Raw genomic sequence first — 20,185 nt, 5'->3', positions numbered from 1 at the left:
AGGTGGACGGGTGGGTGACTACAGGATTCAGGACTAGGACCACGGGGGGTAGTGATATCTGCAGCATCAGACATGATCTTGGCACACATCTCTCTTGCTCACTGAGAGATGGCAGAACATGGGGGCTGGACAGACAGTTCAGCCAGTCAAATGCTTGCCTTGCAAATACAAGGACCTGAATTAGATCCCCAGGTCCCACAAAGCCTGGAATCCCAGTGCTGGGGATGGAGACACAGGAGGACCCCTGGGACTCACTGGCCAGTCAGTCTAATCTAATTGGTTAGGATTAGCTTCAGAAAAGTTAGAGACGCAGTCTCAAAGGAAATGGACAACTTTCCTAAGGATGACAGCCTGAGGTTGATCACGGGCCTCTACATTTGTGAACACATGTGCAGGTGCAAACACTCATGCCCACCAACCACACACACATGCGCGCGCACACACACACACACACACACACACACACACACACACACACACGCATACACACAGTGTCAGAACATAAGTTACAAATTTCAAGGATAAGATATTAACAACATAAAGAAGTCTAGGCCTCAGGCCACCCCCTCAGTGTAGCTTGCTCTCCCCTTTCCCATGAAGCAGAGACAGACAGTTATCACAGTCACAGTAGAGCGAGTGGGGAGGTTGTGTATGTTTCCATGCTGGGTCAAAGCCAGGAGAGGAGTGTGAGCTCTGTGCTCAGGAGGGCGTAGGGACACCACCATTGCACACACATGTTCTAAAGCTCTGGCTGAGATAAGAACAGGGAGTAGGGGGGTCCGAGAGGAGGTGATGCTGTACCCAGAAAGGCTGTCAGCACTTCCTCTAAGGTGTGAAGGAGGCGGTCCCACTAGAGACTCTCGTGGTCTTTGGTGGGAATACATGCTGGCACGATTGTTCTGGAACACCATTTGGCACTACTTAGGAAAGCAAAGAGACAGTTTGTAGCTGGGCACCTGCTCTCCCAGCTGTGCACGAGAGGGGGGGGGGCACTGGCTTTGTGTACCTGGAGACTGAGGCCAATCATCCAGCTGCAGTAGCAGCTGTCCCAGAGAAGGACTGGAGGCTGCCCAGGTGTGCGTCAGTGACCATGTGGTAACAGAGCCACACAGCTGGAATATTCCATGACAATGAGATGGCATTACTGCAGCTGTCCCTGACAGCGCGGACCAAGCCCAGACACTGGAGGGGAAAAGCACCTACCCGCAGAATGTGAGCAGCCTAACTATATGTGAAGGCTCCAAACAGCCACTGCTGGGCCATGTGTGTTTTGAGTTCTGTAACAAAGAATGATGGACATGAAATCCAGGAGAATGTCTTCCTCTAGCCAACGCAGTCAAGAATCCCTGGGGTGCAATGGCCTTCGGAGACTCTGATCACTCTCCGGAAGTTAGGCTGGGCAGTGGACACTGGGCTGTTCACTGTTACCATAGTGAACGATAGGTGTATGTTTCTGCTATTCTCTGAACTCCTTGTGTATTTGTAATAGGCAAGACTAACGTTTATATATTAGGGTAGTTAGCATAGCCATCCAGAGGTCAGCAGTTCAACACTTCCTTGTCTATTTCTACCCCAATTATATCTAAAATATGCTGTCGCATGGGGCCTTTGGGGGATGGGATCTAGGAACAGACCAGATTAGACTTCCTCCATGAGGAAACTGCATCTTTCCAGCTAAAAGCTTTCCTGTATTCAGGGAATATACTGGTGAGAAACGTATGTACGTGCTGGTTGGTTTTTGTCACCCTGGCACAAACACAGCTATAGCTGGGAAGAGAAACCTCAACCGAGAAAACGCTCCCATCAAATTGCCCGTAGGTGAGTCTATAGAACATTTTTCTTGATTAATGATTGACGTGGGCGGGCTCACTTCCTTAGGGGTGCTGGCACTCCTGGGCAGCTGCTCCCGAGTTGTATAAGAAAGCCGGGAAGAACAAGGCAGTGAGCAGTGTTCCTCCATGGCCTCTGCTTCAATTCCTGCCTCTAGGTTCCTGTCCTGACTGTGAGGCTGTGATGGTGGGCTGTAGGCTGAAGGAGGAAATAGACCCTTTACTCCCCAAGTTGCTTTTTGATCACATATTTATTACACTAGAACTCTAACTAGGGCAACACGTGTGGAAAGAAACGTGTGTCGCTCTGTGTGTACAGCTACACATACACTCATACAAATACCACACACACACACACACACACACACACACACACACCGCACATACCCACCCAAACATGCTTCCTCACACACCATTGGTTTTGTTTCTCAGGACACTCCTAATGTACGGGTCACATGATATCTTAGGGGGACATCCCCAGATCACTATTGGAAATCCAGGTGTTAGGAGGGAGGCTCCCCCATAAATGTCTTCTCACCCCTTCTGTTGTGCATGTGAACCCTGGAAAGCCTCACAGAGCAACTCACTACGCTGAGCACAGGACACTGTCTGTGCGAAGAACAGAGGCCACCAGTGACACCTGGGGAGACTGACTGCGTGGAGCCCGTAAGGGAGCGAAGAGGTGCACTCTGGGTGGGTTCTGAACCTGACAACAGTCGGGAAAAGTGGTTTGACTTTTCTTCCTTCCATTTTCAATGCTGAGAAAAGGGACACGTCCTTAAGTGTAGAGATTAAGTATAGATACATTCTTTAGTGCTAAGACTTCAAAACAACACAAAAATCCTGCCTTCTGCATCCCTGGGGACGTCCTTGGTGACCCACTAAAGCCGCTGTCCCTTACTCCCTCGACTCCTAACACCATAGGCAGCTTTGCCTGGTTTAGAATTTTCACAAATGGACTCCCACAACATTCTCTTTCAGGACTCTGGCTTCATTCCCCTGCATCTCTTTGTAGGGCTCACCTACGGGGCGGGTGTAGCCTAGCTCAAACAGTCTCTCTTAGTAACAATGGTCTCTTGACTCCACATACCGGGGACCGATGGGTCTAGTCTACTATTAACGGAACGTGGGAAGAGTGGGGCTTGGGGTTGCCATGGCTAGCGCTGCTGGGAGCACTCCTGTGGCACTTCTCTTCTGGTGCCAGACTGCAACACTGCTTAGGAGAATGGGCCCCATGTGGAAAAGCTGGAGGACCCTTTCAGTGAACATCCACACAACTGCTCCACAATTCTTGTGTGCAGGCATGTGCTTGCTTTAACACACATCCACGCACCCCCTCTCCCCACCGTCTGTTTCAGAACATTTCAAAGCAAATTGAAGATCTGAACACCAATGATAGCCTTTGCTGGAGAGGGTGTGGAGAAAGGGGTACACTCATCCATTGCTGGTGGGAATGCAAACTTGTGCAACCACTCTGGAAAGCAGTGTGGCGGTTCCTCAGGAAATTCGAGATCAACCTACCCCTGGACCCAGCAATACCACTCTTGGGAATATACCCAAGAGAGGCCCCATCATACAACAAAAGTATATGCTTAACTATGTTCATAGCAGCATTGTTCGTAATAGCCAGAACCTGGAAACAACCTAGATGCCCTTCAATAGAAGAATGGATGAAGAAAGTATGGAATATATACATATTAGAGTACTACTCAGCAGTAAAAAACAAGAACTTCTTGAAGTTTGCGTACAAATGGATGGAAATAGAAAACACTATCCTGAGTGAGGTAAGCCAGACCCAAAAAGAGGAACATGGGATGTACTCACTCATATTTGGTTTCTAGCCATAAATAAAGGACAGTGAGCTTATAATTTGCAATCCTAGAGAAGCTAAATAAGAAGGTGAATCCAAAGACAAACATATAGGCATCCCCCTGAATATTAACCTTCATCAGGCGATGAAAGGAGACAGAGACAGAGACCCAAATTGGAGCACCGGACAGAAATCTCAAGGTCCAAATCAGGAGCAGAAGGAGGGGGAGCACGAGCAAGGAACTCAGGACCGCGAGGGGTACACCCACATTCTGAGACAATGGGGATGTTCTTTCGGGAATTCACCAAGGCCAGCTGGCCTGAGTCTGAAAAAGCATGGGATAAAACCGGACTTGCTGAACATAGCGGACAATGAGGACTACAGAGAACTCAAGAACAAGGGCAATGGGTTTTTGATCCTACTGCACGTGCTGGCTTTGGGGGGTCCTGGGCGGTTTGGATGCTCAACTTACTAAACCTGGATGGAGGTGGGCGGTCCTTGGACTTCCCACAGGTCAGGGAACCCTGATGGCTCTTCAAGCTCATGAGGGAGAGGGACTTAATCGGGGGAGGGGGAGGGAAGTGGGAGGCGGTGGCGGGGAGGAGGCAGAAATCCTCAATAAATAAATTTAAAATTAAAAAAAAAGATCTGACGGCTCTCCCTTTAAATACTGCAGTATGTGTGTTTTAATTCCAGTCCCATATCCACTCATGTTTTTTCTAATGTAAAATTTACATGTATGTAATTTCTTCAGAGCTACATGCACTCAGCAGAGGAAAACAGGCCTGGGGTATGTGTGTGTAATTTGGTAGTGTTGTCAAACAGATTTTCAGTGCAGTAACATCTGCTTGATTGTCGGCAAGTGAGAACTGGCTCCCTTCCCCTTGATTTTGCCCACTCCGTGGTCCAGACATTACGTAAGCCTTAAGAAGGTACGTAGAAGCCTATTTCTCGTTCTGCTCTGGGTAAAAGGGTCTCCAAACATCAGACCCTCATGTGCTGGGCTTTGTTGATACTCATTTGCTATCTTCTAGATGCTGAGGATTCTAGGACAGGAGTACCTGGGCCTCTACGTCAGTGCACAGTGCCCAGGTGAGACATGCTGAACGTATGTGCAGGTCCTGTGAGAAACCTGGTATCTCCTGTCTCTACAGGGGAGGAGCTGACGGCCACGGCTGCTCTCCAGAGATGAGATTAGTGCTGTCCTTATAACCAGAGAGCCATCATGACAGTCACTCAAGCACAACAACTGCCTGTCATCAAGGCTGCTTGGTTTCAAGGCTTAATTTAGCCCCTTTCCTGAGTTAACCCCAAATGGTTCTGACTCAGGAGGAAGTGGAGGGCAAAATCAGGTCACCTGTGTTTACATCCCGAGGACTCTGCAGCTAACCAGAAAGGTCTTTCTGAGCCACAGGAGAGAGAGCTGCAATCCTGAAGCTGGTCCCTAGTTGTTGTTGCTAGGACATCAGCCCACCTTTCCCCATAGGAATCACGTCAAAGGGGTGCTGGTCTCCCAGGGCTGTAACTGAGGGCCCCACTGGAAGGCAGTGCTTAGGACAGTGTTTTCTTATGTAACTGGGTAGGGGACAGGGAACCAACAGTGTTGACTGGAGAGCAAGACGCTCTGTCTGGGACCTCAGCCTAGAAACCCGGGCAGTGACAGAAATGGAGTCAAAACAAGCGCTTCCTCCTTCAGGCTACTTTTTTGACATTATCTGGTCTCTACAATAAAGTATGCAACACACCAAATAAAGAATAACTCATCAATTCCAGATAGAACTTAGAGGGATGGAGAATGTGAAAACCGTGATCGTCAATAGTCAGGAGAAAGGGGTGTGTCTGTGACCATGGAGGAGAGACAGCTATCTTAAGACAGAAAGGCTCTAACTAGGAAGACAACTATTAATTAATTCCGAGGAATTATGCCTGAGATGCTTGGTGACCAAATACTACCATAGAAATGAACCACAAAAGCTACCACCTAGGATATAAAGACATATGGTTAGTGACTGATATGTCATGGCATATGACATATGATATACTATATATCTAACAGGCATTGCATATTAGTATCAAATCAGCAAGAAAGCAATAAGCACACAATAGAAAAGTAGGCAAAATCCTATCTAGGAACTTCTCAAAAGAGAAGCCACAGAGAAACTGAACATGGTTGTCAGACAAATGGAATTTAAAACATAATCAACTACCCTTCAAGAACCATGAGGCTGGGAAGAAAGAAAACTCCAGTCGAGGTAGCAAACACTAACCAAGGCACAAGGCTTCAGGGACACCAAATACAGGCTTCAGGGCGCATCAGGCTGCCACCTTGGAAAACTGTATGGCTCCTTGTAAAGCCGAGCACACTCAACCCCAATGAGAGACACTTACTGCTCAGGACAAGCCCTGACTACACCTGCATAGACACACACCAGGACATGTGGACAAGATCTCACGTTTGCAGGCAGTAGTGTTCATCTTAACAGGATGCTGAATACCACGCAGATGGCCATAGACCTTCGAGAGTCCTTTACACTGATGGTAGGGGGGAGCAGGAGATGTTAGGATATCACAGGTGCAACGTTGAGAGGTAAAGCACACTGCAGACTACAGAAGGGAGGGTACCATTTAAATAAAAAAAAAAGCCACGACGTCACACTGTTTGGAGGCATCAACCTGAGGCAAAACAAAGCAACGGAATGCCAAGGCCGGAGTAGAGGTTCCCACGGAGTGGATGGGAGGGGTGGCTGCCGACAGATGCTTTGAGAGCATCCTAAGCTGTTTCCTAAGCTAGTGGCTGGCACGTGGCGCTTGTGTGTTATAACTTACGTTTCATAAATACGCTCCTTTTATCTACTAATTAACTAATAAATCAATTACTTATGTCCGTAAGTGAATTATCCAATTAATGAATTATACTAAAATGAATATAAGAAATTACTAGAAACCACTTGGAGAGTGTATTTGCAGGTGGATGTTCATGAATGGGCAGGGGCAGGCACAGGGGTGCACAAGTTTGTGTATATGCGTGTGAGCCAGAGGTTCCCGGTGTTCATCTTCAGGAACCATGCACCTTCTTTCTGGTCATAAGGTTTCTCACTGAGACCCAGGGCTTGCATATTAGGCTACACTGAGTGGCCCAGAAGCTCCATCTCTCCCCGCCACTGAGATAATGCACACACCACTATGTCTAGCTTTTAAATATACAAGTACTGAGGACTGAATCCAGCTCCTTGTGATTGCACGGCAAGCACTTCACCCACGGAGCCAGCTCCCCAGGCCTCAAATAGAAACAACTTGAAAAACAACAATAGGGTTTTAAGGCCTGCCGTGTTAACTGTCAAAAGAAGCCCTTCCTTGTCACCAGAAAGAGGGTCATGATTCGGCAAAAACAATACTGTTCACAGCCTAGCATCCCCAAGGTGGAGAACTGATGGCCCCTTACTTTTGAGCAGACTCAGCAAGCTGGTCTTCTGCTGGGCTGCTCCTGCTAAACACACTGGAGAGTTTTAATCGTTTGCCTAACTGGGATGCCCGTCTTGGGAAATAAACCTGGAGTACACAGTGATACAGTGTTCCTGTGGTCTGGGTGTGGAGGCTACAGGAGAGCTGGGAGAATAGACCAGAGTGAGCGCTCTGTGTGCTTGCTGGAGTCATAGCTGGTCAAGATAGGGGCACCAAGGATGCTCACTGCTGCTCACGGTATTGCCAGCATCCACGCCTTCGTCTATGTATCAGCATCTTGGGTTTCTTCTGGAAAATTACCCTCCATAATGGATGCTATCAGTCATGGAATTGAAGGGATGGCCTGCATCCGGCTAAGCTTACCAAACAGATGGTCTCTTTCTATACTCAACTTCAGGAAGAGAAACAGGGTGGGGCCACAGCAAACTGATACATACACCCTGATAATCAAAGATTCATCCTAGTCACGGTGTCCCGAGGAGATCCCACCAACTGCTGCCTCTTGGAATCAGCCAAGCTTGGCTCACCATCTCCTTGTGCCCCCGCCCCCCCAGCAACCTCCATATTCCTCCCATGAAAATACTGAGTTTGCTTAGGCAATTTGGAACCCGTTGTGATCGGTAACTATCCCAGGTAACCAGAGAGCAGTTACTCTTCCAAACGGATATTCCAAGTTACTCTGTTTTTAAGTCTTTATCTGATACCTTCAAGAGGTATCAGATTCCCTGAGAGGAGAGCCTGACCTTTTAACATTGCAAAAACAGCATTATCATCTACAGAGTTCAGACTTGTGAACTAGGCAATGGAGCTATTTAAAAAAACTGTGGAAAATCTGTTTCTAAGTAAGTTTGCAGCTTCGTGCTGCGTTGTCCCTAGCCACATGCAGCTGCACACAGACTGGAGGCTGAACATGCCTGCTAGAACTCTCTGGAGTGTTAACAGTCATCTCCCCACCATCCTGGAATTTCCCACCTCTCAACACAGCTGATTCCACCTCCCGACAGCTTATCCAGGAACACTCTTCTTTGCCTTAAAATAAAATCTCTTTACTAAATCTTGTACCCACTGGGGCCATTTTAAAAACGAGTCACGAAGCCAAAGTAAGTCCCTATCATCCTCAGCAACAATCCTGCTTTTGAGAAATTACCATTGATCGCTCTGGCTTCAGCTACGCTATCCTGTCTCCATGGCTGAGCGGCTGTGTGATCTGGTCAGGATGCTGCATTCCTCAGAGTCCCAGTTTCCTCTTTGGCATGAGGGGCAGTAGGTAGCTTGTAGGATGAAAGCTAAGGAATGCACTTGCACAGTCAAGCAGGGAGCTGCTCTGATTAGAGGTGACATCGACCGAGACACCTCATGGCTCCACGAGACCCTGTCCTCCATCTAAGCCCCTGCTTGCTTCTTTCTACTCATCCAGAGAGTCTACCTCATCACAGTTCTCTCAGGAAGGCTCAAACAAAAACACAGCATTACTGTAGGATAGATATCCCAGGCTACACACAGGAGAACCCACCCTCCTTTCTTCTGGAATGTTATGACATGGTCAAGTCTCTCCCTCTACTCTCCAGGCAGAGTACGAAGTACAGCTAGAACTTCAGCTGGCTCCTCAGTGACTCGATGGGAGAGGAATGGCAGCAGGACAGCCAGCTTCAGGTGTCTGTTGTGGTTTGTTCTAGTTACTTTCCTGTGGCTGTGAGAAAACTCTAATCAAAAGCAACACAGGAAAGGAAGGGCTTATTCACTTCCAGGTCATGGTCCATCACTGAGGGAAATCAGGGCAGGAACTCAGCAGGAACTGAAGCAGAAACCACGGAAGAATGCTGTTTGCTTTCTTATATAGTCCTGACCCACCTAACCAGGATGCCTCCCATAGTGGACTGCACCCTTCCATACTATCTTTGGTCAAGGTAGTATCTCATGGGCATGGCACAGACCAATCTAATCTGAACAACTCCTCACTGAAGTCCCCTCTTCCCCGGTGCCTCTAGGTTTTGTCAAGCTGACGATAAACTTACCAGCACATTTACATTTGAATGTAGAATGCCTTCCTGGGGCTCAGGCGCCAGTATTTGAAAACTTGGTGGCTGTGTTGTGGTGCTGTTTGGGAAGACTGTGGAGTCTTTAGGAAGCGGACTGCCTGGAGGCAGTGGATCAAAGCAGATGGGCCTGGAGGTTTTTTAGCCCAGCCCTACTTCCCTTTCACTCTGTGCTTCCTGACTGCTGATGCAGTGTAACCAACAGGTCTCCTGCTGCTGCTGCCTCCACTGAGAAGAACCCATAAGACCTGGAACGGTACGCCAAAGCAAACCCTCCTTTAAGTTGCTTTTGTTGGGTGTTGTATCTCAGCACCAAGAAGCATAATCAATACAGCCCCTACACAGGCTCCAGCATGCTCGGACCCGAGGCAACGAAGTCCCTTCTCTCCACACTTGTTTCTCAGAGGAGCATGCTAAGAACTGGAGAGCAACCCTGGCAAAGCCAGTGCAGGACCGACAGGAAACTGAGGACCCAGAGAATGCCGGTGCAGCAGTTAACCACAACGGTGGCAAAGAGCATGTGGCAAATGAAGTCATGCGCATGAAGGGGAGACAAAGGGCCTTAAAATCCAGGTCCACTTATAATTGTGAATAATTTTGAAAGCCTTACTTGCATAGAAAACAAAAGCATGCCTGGAGGAAAATCCAGAAATTTTCTCCAACACGGTTGATTGTTATTTTATTCGTGTCGTGTTCAAAGCAATCGATAAGTAAGTAAATAAAACAATGAAGACCCCGAGCATGTCTGCTTGATCACACTCTTAGGAGAACCTCAGCTTCCAGAGCGAGGCACCCACTGTCAGCTGCTGCTGCTGGAGAGGCAAGAGAGGGTCAGAGAGGGGCTGGAGTTGGTCGTGGAAACTACAAAAGATAAAGATTCTGGGGCTGCTGAAGTGTTTCTCTTGCAGGTAGGAGGACCCAAGTTCAATCTTCAGGATCCACAGCTTAAGAAATGGCCAGGGGGACCAAGGAGATGGCTCAGTGGATAAGCTTGCTTGCTGCCTAAGCCTGAGGACTCCAGCATGGACAGGAGGGGAAACAGAGTCAGATGGGAACTACTGGCTATGAGTCTAGCAGGGAAATAGTGAACTCCAGGTCTAGCAAGAGACCCTGTTCCAAAGGAATAAGGCAGAAAGCCACGGAGGACACCTGACATCTTCCTCTAGCCTCTGCATGTTCACATGGGTGTGTACATACACACATGTATAAGTCACGTGTTTATATGTTGATAGTCCCGGCACTGGGACATGGAGACGGGTGGATCTCTGGGTCTCGTTGGATAGCCAGATGGCTCCAGGTCAAAAGAAGAATCTACACCAAAAAACAAGGTATATGGCTTCTGAGGTCGAGCCCTCAAGAGGAACACACACGCATACACACACGCATACACTCACGCACGCACACACGCACTCATGCATGCATGCACACACACATACACACACAGAGATGAAAGTCTCAGTACTCTCTGGACTTGCAGAGCTATTTACCTGGAGCAGGCATTGGTGCCAGTGTCCTTTCACCCCAGAAGGTACATCTCAGAATTCAACCTTTGCCCCTCAGCGTGGGAAAGGGGCCGCATGCTCCAGAAGGGGAAGGAAGAGACCTTGCATCCTTGTACAGTCCCTGCATTCTTGCTCTGCAGTCAGTCACCCAGCTCAATTGTCATTCCAAGCACTTCCCTCCTAGAACATCTTACATGTTGGGACGAGGTGGGTTCATTCTGGCCCTACTTACAAGGACAAGCTGCTGCCTTTAAATTCAGACTATTCAGTTGATGGGGCTAGTGAATGGTGCCGGAAGGCTGGGGCAGCATCAGCTTTTCCCTCAAGAAAAGACCTCAGCGATCTCCCAAATCACAGGAGCTCCTGGGCACCTGAGGCCAGTCTGCCTTGAGCATCCTCTGAGTATAACAATTAGCCAAATCCTTTACTAAGCGGTGGGGTTACACAAACGGCAGGCAGCATCTGTGTCTCAAGGTCTAAATGCAAGCAGATCACGAAGGCCATGTGAGTCCAGGGTACTACAGAAACCCAGAATGGGGTGTCTGAATGCCTGGGATGGCAGGCCAGGAATCACTCTGGCAAGACAGGTAGTCTCAGCCAAAGTGGAAAAGGAGAGTGGGATTAGCCTATGGAGTGCAGGGGAGGCCATCTAGGAGGGAGATTGACAAGCATAAAGGAAAAGGGAATATAAACACACAGGGTGCCATTGCAAGGCTAGGCCATGAAGGTCAAGGGGAGGTAGGAGAGGCTGAGCTGGAAGAAAAAGCAGGGATCATAGCTGGGGCCCTATAAGCTTCAGAAAGCAATTTTTGAGTTTATTTGGTAGATACAGCAGTGACATGGATGTTCATTTCATATTTATTTTCTCAGTCACACACATTCCCTATTTACACTCCCTTGTATGCATGAGATATTTCGTAATAAATTTTTAAAGCTCAATTAGCGTCTCAAATCAAACCACAGTAAGCAAACACTGCTAGCTTGCTCACTGGGTAAAACACAGCCCCTCGCCTCTGGCTCTGCCAATGCTGCTCATGCGGATCCCACTTCCTGCTTTCCTGCCTCTCAGGGCCTGAGCTGGGAGCCCTGTGCAAGTGGCCAATCCTGTGCTCACCAAGGTCTCCACGGGTCAAACTCTTCTCCCTGGGTCTGTGCACAGCTCAGCTAGCCACAGAATGGCCTGGTGTTATCAGAGTTACCTGAAGGGGGTGGTACCCAGGTTGTCCTGCCATTGGTATCCCCCTATCGCTCCCAGAAGCTTCTAAGACCCACTGAAGACAGAAAACATTTGTAAGACATTTAGTTTGCTTCACTGAGCGTCAGAGTTATGACTATTAATTAGAGCACTGACTCTCTAATTGTCAAGGAGCGGCTGGATTTAGTCTTGTACTCAGTACTTCTCATGATGTGCCCAGCTACTACTTTCCAGTTACATAAGACGATGATAGTCACAGCTATCTAGTAAGCAAGATTGTGGAGCAGGCCTTCACGGTCTTCCACCTATCCACCTGGCTTCAGAATTAGAGATGGAAAGAGAGACAAAATACAGACATGGTAAGATTTTGATTCAATTTAGGTTTTTAAATTTAATGACAGTAGTATATACAACTGCATGCCAAGAATCTCTAAAAACTAATTTAGCATCTATCATATGTCAAGACCTGTTCTAGTGTATTTGGATGCACCAGAAGAAGCAGACAGACATTCCTATTTTAGAAACAAGGTCTTCAGACTGAAAACAGATCCCTGAACACCTACACCATGGCAGGCAATGTTTGTATGCACCAGGAATATAACTGTGACTAAAGCAAAGAACTCAGCAGAAACTTGAGTCAGAAACTGTACTGATGCAGCTCGCAGTTACCTATCTCCTTGCCTGTCAAATGCTTCAAATGCCACCTTCCGGGCCTGTGGATCTCGGTGCAGTTCATGTGCTTGCACACACTTCCTGCCTTATATAACTGCTGATCACCCTCAGAGGTGCAGGCTCAGCAGCATCTCTGGGACCCTTTACTCAGGCTGCATCTGAGCATCTCTTGTCCTGGCATGCAGGCTTCCCTTTACCCTGTCCTTCCGCACTAAGCAATGAGCTTGTTTAAGACGGATGATTCATCTCTACAACCTCCAACCCCTGCGTCGGGTATGAGGACACCATGGTACTCCAGGAATAAACAAACTAATGGTGGATGATGGATAGACTGATGACAAGCAGATGAATAATGGAAGGATGAGTGATGGATGGATAAATATATATGCAAATGATGAGTAAATGTATGAGTGGATGATGGATGGATGGATGGATGGATGGTGGATGGATGGATGATGGATGGATAGATACATGGACAGATGATGGATGGAGGATGAATGGATGGATGGATGATGGATAGATGATGGATGGATGATGGATGGATAGATACATGGACGGATGATGGACAGATGATGGATGGATGATGGATGGATGGATGGATGGATGGATGGATGGATGGATGATGGATGGATGGATAGATACATGGACAGATGATGGACAGATGATGGATGGAGGATGGATGGATGGATGGATGGATGGATGGATGGATGATGGATGGATGGGGGAGAGGGGATGGACAGGCAGAAATATAGTTACAAGGAAAGTGCAGGAACAGGATGGTGGAACCAGGTGGTGGAACAAGGCAGCCTGGACTTCTAGCTGGGTACCACTATGTCAAGAAGTCCTTTGCCTCAGGGCTAAGTGAAAGACTGTCCCCTCTGGTTCAGCAACTTCTCGATCAGTTTCCCCAGGATGAGTTTGCTCGTGCACACTAGAACAATGGGAGATGACACTGGCTAGGAGCCCCTTGTGGACCCGTTTATTTTCCTTCTCACCTTGAAGTCTGATGACAAGAAAGGTCAGTTCACTCTGTGGTGAGATTAAAAAAAAAAAAGACTTGAACACCAGTATAAAGAGAACAAACAGCTCCCCGTACCACACTTAAAGGATAAATTAATCAGCATTTCCCTTACTCAGTGAAAGAACATATTTTTAGGTGTGGGAAAAATTAATTATATCTGACTAAACTTCCCAGAGGAATGCAAGCCATCAGGTAGTCCTGAGGCAAGGGCATGGAAACCAAACAGGGGACATGAGACTCAGTCTTGAGGGACTGTCGTACGTCAGAATGCTGCCACCTCGCCACAGGCCCTACTGACAAATCAGCGGATTCCATTTCACCCAGAGGACAAACAAGACTCGAGGGCAATGGTGGGGATTTGCACTCATGCTTGGCTCCAGGGAGATGTGCCACAAAGCTCGCACAAGCCTGGGTGGCAATAGCATCGGGAGGCGATGCCTTTGTTTTTAACACACGTCTCACTGTTGGTTAAAGTGCTGAGACCCTTCTGAATGAGACTGTAATTCTCAGCTCTGACCAGAGATGCCCAGGAGGAGCAAGGCCAGCCCAGCACAGCTGGTACTCACATCTTGGTCAGCTATGCTATCCTTCAATGGAAAGAACCAGAGCTGCTGGGAGAAGAGCCTGACTCTGGGATGAAAGAAGGGCAAATTCAAGGTGGATTCTGGACACCCTGTGGTATTCCAAAGTGCGGAGACACTCAAGAAAAGATGGGTGGGGGGTTGGCAGAGTGCCAGCACAAACCCAAGCAGCCCCCAGTGGCTATAGTTGGGACAGTGTGAACAAGGAAACCACCACAGTGTTCCACGGTAACTCATAAAGAAAAATACACACCCACAAGTCTTTATGGATACAAATGTTTACATGAAAGAATAAACGTGTCGGTGGGTCAGTTGTTTCTTTCAGGAGAGACCTAGATAACACATGCAAAAGGAAACAGAGGTAAACAGTCGCCACAGGCAACAGCACTATGCAGTAACTGTGGACCAGATCCTCTGAAGGATGCTAAAACCAGTGAGGAATGTTCGACAGGAAGATCCACACAGATTTACATCCTGTCAACTGTTGCTTTCAGGGTAGTCATAAAGATGGTCGCTCTACTGACTGGTCTGTTAACCAAGCAGTCAAGGTCAACTTCACCATGGAGATACTGACATCACACACCCCAGCATGAGGGACCAAGAAGGACACGACATAGCTCCAGGGGAATCTGTTCTGAAAAGTTCAACCTTATCCAGAACTAAGCTGAGAGACAGACACTGGACACAGTTGCTAAATTCTGAAATGCCAAGGTCGTGAAGACGAGGAACTGTCACAGGTTGGGGAGATTGAACAACGGTGTTCACCACCTGCAAGGACTAACGTACTGGGGTCAGGAAAGACGCAAATCTGAGAGTGACCTCGGTAAGATAGTTGCATTGTCTTGTAAATCCAAAGCCCCCCAAAAGAGGTAGTTCAATGGCAGTGTCCACTTCCTGTGTGGTCCGTCGAGCCCAGACACCAGATACCTGGAAGGAGCCTTCATTGCTCCAGCTTCAACACCATCTGACTCCAGAGCATGGGGGAGCCATGTGAGAAAAGTCCACTGGGGCCAATCAGCACACACCACAGAGCCAAGAGAGAGACTAGCAAGTATCTGGGTTCACGCCCAGCACTTTAGGATGAATGGCCAGTTACTCAGCAGTGGACACAGGACGGCAGGCTCGGAGAAGCTGTTTGCCATCCTAAGAGAAGTGTTTCCTTCAAGCACGAGCAAGGGATTTTGGTGACATCTGAGAAACAGGCAGGCTGGAGCCAATGTTAGTTAGGTTTCTATTGCTGTGAAGAAATACTGAGACCATGGCAACTCTTATAAATGGAAACATTTAATTGAGGGGGCTCGCTTACAGTTCAAAGGTTCAGTCTGTTATCATCATGATGGAGAGCAGGCAGGTGTGGTGCTGGAGCTGAGAGGCCAACATCTTGACTCAGAGGCAACAGAAAATTGACTAACTGCCACATTGAGGGACGCTTGAGCAAAAGAGACCTCAAAGCCAGCCCCTCAGTGACACACTTCGTCCAACAAGGCCACACCTCCTAAAAGTGCCACTCCCTTTGGGGGCCATTTGTTTTCAAACCACCACAGAGCCCTCTGGAGAGCAGAAAAGAATATGAACCTCAATTTTCTCATCTGCAAAGTGGAGAGAACAATTCTCTGGTCATTTGAATAAGAAATGTTAGCTGAACAGCAGACCCAGCTTGCTGAATTTGTAACTGTATCGAAAGTGCATCACTGTGTGTAGGGTGCTGAGGTGTGTGCTTGCTTATTCCAGAACCCCTGTGACTTCATGTCTCCATTCTCACAGATCCAGGTGGCCATGGAGTGTCTCTGGATTTGGTTTTCCCTAACAAGGACAGTCCCACCCTGCTATTCTGGCCCTGTCACCACATGCCTCGTCCTGGCTGAGCTACCTTGGACTCACTTTATCAGGTCCATTTTTCTGACTTTCCTAGGGCACAGGGGATGTTGTTTTTGTACATCATATCTGCTGACTTTTATTTGTGCAAGGGGGATGCAAGGAAGTGCATGTGTGTGGCCAAAGGTGAAGCTCAGATGCCATTCCTCAGGAGTTAGTCACCTTATTTTTTAAGACAGGGTCCTGCCTTGGCCTGGAGCTCACTGATCATGCTATAGACTGGCTGGCCTGCAAGCCTCGGGGAGCTGTTTGCCCGTTTCCGCCTCCCTAGCGCTGGACTTATGAGCCCACACGCGCACACCACCAACCAAGTCCAGACATTGTCACATGACTTCTGGGGCTCAAACTCCAATCATAGCAAGGACTTTATCCTCTGAGCTCCACCGCCCCTCCCCCCGCACTCCCAGTGTTCATACAAGGAAGGGATAACACCACCATCATAGCTCATAAATGAGCAAGCTGAGTTTGCAGGAGGAAGACTGCCCTCAGCAGGTCTCACAGACGGACCCACAGCTGGCAGGACACAGACAAGCCAGAGACATACCCACACAGTCTGGACCAAGCCCATGGTCTAAGTGCGTCACTCCAGAACATCCCCATCACACAATAAGATCATATCCTTAGCTGGTCACTGCTGCCCACATTAAATGAGGAACATTCCAAAAGCAGTTGCAAGCATTTCTCTCTCTCTCTCTTCCCTGTCATCCTTTATGTCTCAAAGCCACAAATAAATGCTATCTACTTAGAGATGTTCTAACACCCTAAATTCCCCAAAGGAAAAGGCAAAGCTTTTAAAGAAAATCTACTTAGGGGCCCTGTTGAGATCAGAAATCAGAGATGTTGGAGCATGTGCAAGCCTTGGCAATATGGAGAGGACACGGTCTCCACTCTTTCCCCTAGGTCCAAGCTGAGCTGTACCAACAGAGGCCGGCAGGATGTGGTTAGACCATGCTAATAGCAAGTAGGCTCCCCACATCACCTCATGACTGACTTGAGGGTTTCTCTTTCCAATCACCCTGAAGAGAACCATGTCTACACAGAACAGCTTCGTAAAAAAGATTTCCAGTGCTCAGCTCTGCCTGTGCGAATGGCTGGGCTGTGCTAGCAGCGGCTAAACAGCATAAACTTCATGAATCTCCTCTGGCAGGCTGCTACCCATCGGGATTTCACTTACTCGGGAGCATTTACATTTTAATGTGATTTCTTCCGACAGGACCAGACAGCTGGGTGGGTTTTTTACCAGCTCCTGAGATAGAAAAATCTCATCTCTGCATATGAATCCTTGCAATCATTTTTGCGTGTGCGTCCAGGCTGGAAATGGCACCTTCTGAACTCTCTGGCTGATAACTTCCTGAAGAAACAGCTATGGACAGTCAGGGAAAAGTCAGGCTGACAGTTCTGATCCAATGCTTGTCTGGAACTAATAGGGAGAAAAGGGATTTTCCCAGAAGCCACCATCACTGAAAAGGGTACACTGTGTCATGCCTGCCTACCTATCTTAATTCCTCCCACGCTCTCCCTCAGCCAACCCTACATCAATGGTACTGGCCTTCTTGGCCTTTTGTGAAGGAACAATTTTAGGCTCCCACACTTGCAGTCTCCTCCAGTGGCAAACTTTGTTTAGACCTTCAAACTGGCCTATTCTACCCTGACCCCCAGAGACCACCTCCTGAGCGCAGGTCCCCCAGTCCTTCACTCCGCAACACAGTGATGGTTATTGTCAATTCTCAGCTTGGCAGGTGTTAGAATCACCTCTGAGCATCCCTCTGAGGGTTACCTGAATTGAGGTAGGAAGACACGCCGGCTGTGGAAGCCCCCATTCCCTAGCTAGGATCCTGAACTGTATAAATGGGGAATGGAAACTGAGCAGCAGGGGACATTCGTCACTCTCTGCTACCTGATTATGGCGACAGTGTGACCAGCTGCTTCAAACTCCTGCCACCTCGAGCTCCTCATCATGACAGACTCTACTGTGACGTGGGAGCCAAAGCAAATGTTTATTTTTATTACAGTAAGTGAGAAAGAAACCAGGACCTTTGGCGTTCCTCCATCTTCCTCAAAGCGCCGATCACTTGGGAGCAAGCTCTGCTTTTATCCCTCGATCCTTCCTTGAAGGTAAGCTGCATCGCGACAATGACCTTCACTACAGCCCCTGTGTCAAGCCCTGTCTGAGCAGACCTTGCACGAATGAGCAAGTGCCAATTCTCCAGAAAGTGAAGTTCTAGCTCCCTGGGGCTACCGTTCAGGATGACATTGGGTATCAGGAGCCTTAATCCTGGGGTTGTCATAAACCTAGTCCTAGTGGATTAACTCCCGTGGGCCACCCTTGCATGCTTGACATTTTCTGTCCCCCTCTCTCCCCTAACATCCTTTTCTGCAGTGCGCATGTGCACGCAGGTGTGGATGCATGTATGTGCGCATGCATGCAGAGGCCAGAGGCCACCTCAGTACTGGTCCTCAGGCAATTTCTATCCTTTTTGAGCCAGGGTATCTTACTTGCCCAGACTTTATCTGGTAAGCTTTGCTAGTTGGCCACCAAGCCCCGGAAATCTGCCTGTTTCTACCTCCCCAAGTGCTGGGATTCCAAGCACATACCAGCACACCCAATATTGTTGAACGTGTTTTTTGGGGGTTACTGTCAGGTCCTCATGCTTACAAAGCAAGCACTTTATTGACTGATTCATCTCCTTAGCCCTCCCTTGAGATCTTTATCTCTGTTTGGAGCCCAGCGCATAAGAGACTTCCAGAAATCCCTGTCTATGGAGGACACGAGTACAGACATAGAGTCCTGGCCTCTGATTGTCAGAAAAGAAAGCGATATTAAAGTTTTGCGATCTGATCACCATGGAACCCTCCCCCTTCTCTAATAACATAGCCCCCATGTTACCCAGAATTCTCTTGGAGCATCCTCGAGCCTGTGGCTGCATGAGTGGAGACTTCCCAAAGCAGCAAGTAAACCATTGGCTTCCCACGGCTTTAGTGGGTAGAGATCGCACATGGAGCCACACAGCAGGGCTTCCTTCTGTCTCTTTATGCTCCCTCTCCCCCACAGGCTGTTTCCTACATCATCTCTTACCCATCAGAAACATGAGGTTTGAAATCAATAAATAATCATGGGAACTAAAAAGCAGAGAAAATGCACTTTCAAAATATAAGTAAAGAAAGAAAGAAAAAGGAGCCTCCCCCAGCCACAACTTGCTACAATAATTAGCCACACTCTCCTTAGTCTCTCGGCCTGACCATTGGACGAGGGCTCAGCTTAGCTGGTTTTATCCTGTTTAAAAGTGTGAACTGTTTGTTAAGGCTGATAATATGAAATCCAGCATAACTCACAAGTCCTTCTCTGGCTAACTACCTTGTGGTCGGCGCTAGGAGTCACCCCGGATTACAGCTTACCTGTACCCAGCCAAGAAGCCAGCACACTGAGCACAGCTCTGTGCCTGAGGTAGACAGACACTGTGTCCTCATCTGCCAAGAGACCCACATATCCAGCCCAGCCCGATTGGCCTCTGCTCATTCTGCCTGGATTCCCTGGAGCAATCCCACTCTCTTCAGTCAGCTCACTGCCTTGGGGGAGGAGCCCTGTCAGGCAGACCCCATTCAGCCTCTGCCCGTCTGTTTACATGTTTGCTTGTCTCTAAGCTACAAGGGTTTCATGAAGACAAAGACTGGATCGCTCTTGCAGCCCCGAAGCTTCTTGTATTGAAGGAGCAATTTTGCGCTTATAGAGAGATTCCATATATAGCTGCCAAATAAATGGGAGCCTAAGGAAATAAATAAAAGTCCCTGGAAGTGGCTTCCTCTGAGGCACTCGCCCAAGCTGGAAGACTGAAGAACCTCCTGAAAATGTTTGCTTCCTACTTCCTGTCAGAAACTCTGGAGAAAAAAGCTCTTAGTAGTCGAACTGACAGAATCTGAGCTGAAGTGATTGCTTAACGTTTATGTAAGTAGCGCTTTCCTGATTCTACGTGGTGTGGTCCAGGTTCCATGTCCTCATCACACCCACATGCTGGAATCTTAACTCCCGGGATGATAGTCTTAGAAATAAAGGTGATGAAGTTCTGGAAGGTGAAGCCCTCAGGCACGGGACCAGCGCCTTTATAGGAGGGGCTCTGGAGAAAGCCCTCCTAACAGCTATACTACAGGAACATGGCAAAGACAGAAAAACACAAAACAGCAGTAACAACAAAACCAGGTTAAAT

General features: G+C 48.1%; 1 long non-coding RNA gene across 2 annotated transcripts in view; it reads right to left on the bottom strand.

Annotated features, from left to right (window-relative positions):
* The window catches only part of LOC113456642, a 47,318-nt gene that overhangs the window by 1,342 nt on the left and 25,791 nt on the right, over positions 1–20,185 (bottom strand). The gene's annotated exons all lie outside the window — the stretch shown is intronic.

This window comes from Microtus ochrogaster, chromosome 1, assembly GCF_000317375.1.
Source record: "Microtus ochrogaster isolate Prairie Vole_2 chromosome 1, MicOch1.0, whole genome shotgun sequence".
Lineage (NCBI taxonomy): Eukaryota > Metazoa > Chordata > Mammalia > Rodentia > Cricetidae > Microtus > Microtus ochrogaster.
This window is presented reverse-complemented; position numbering and strand designations above follow the sequence as displayed.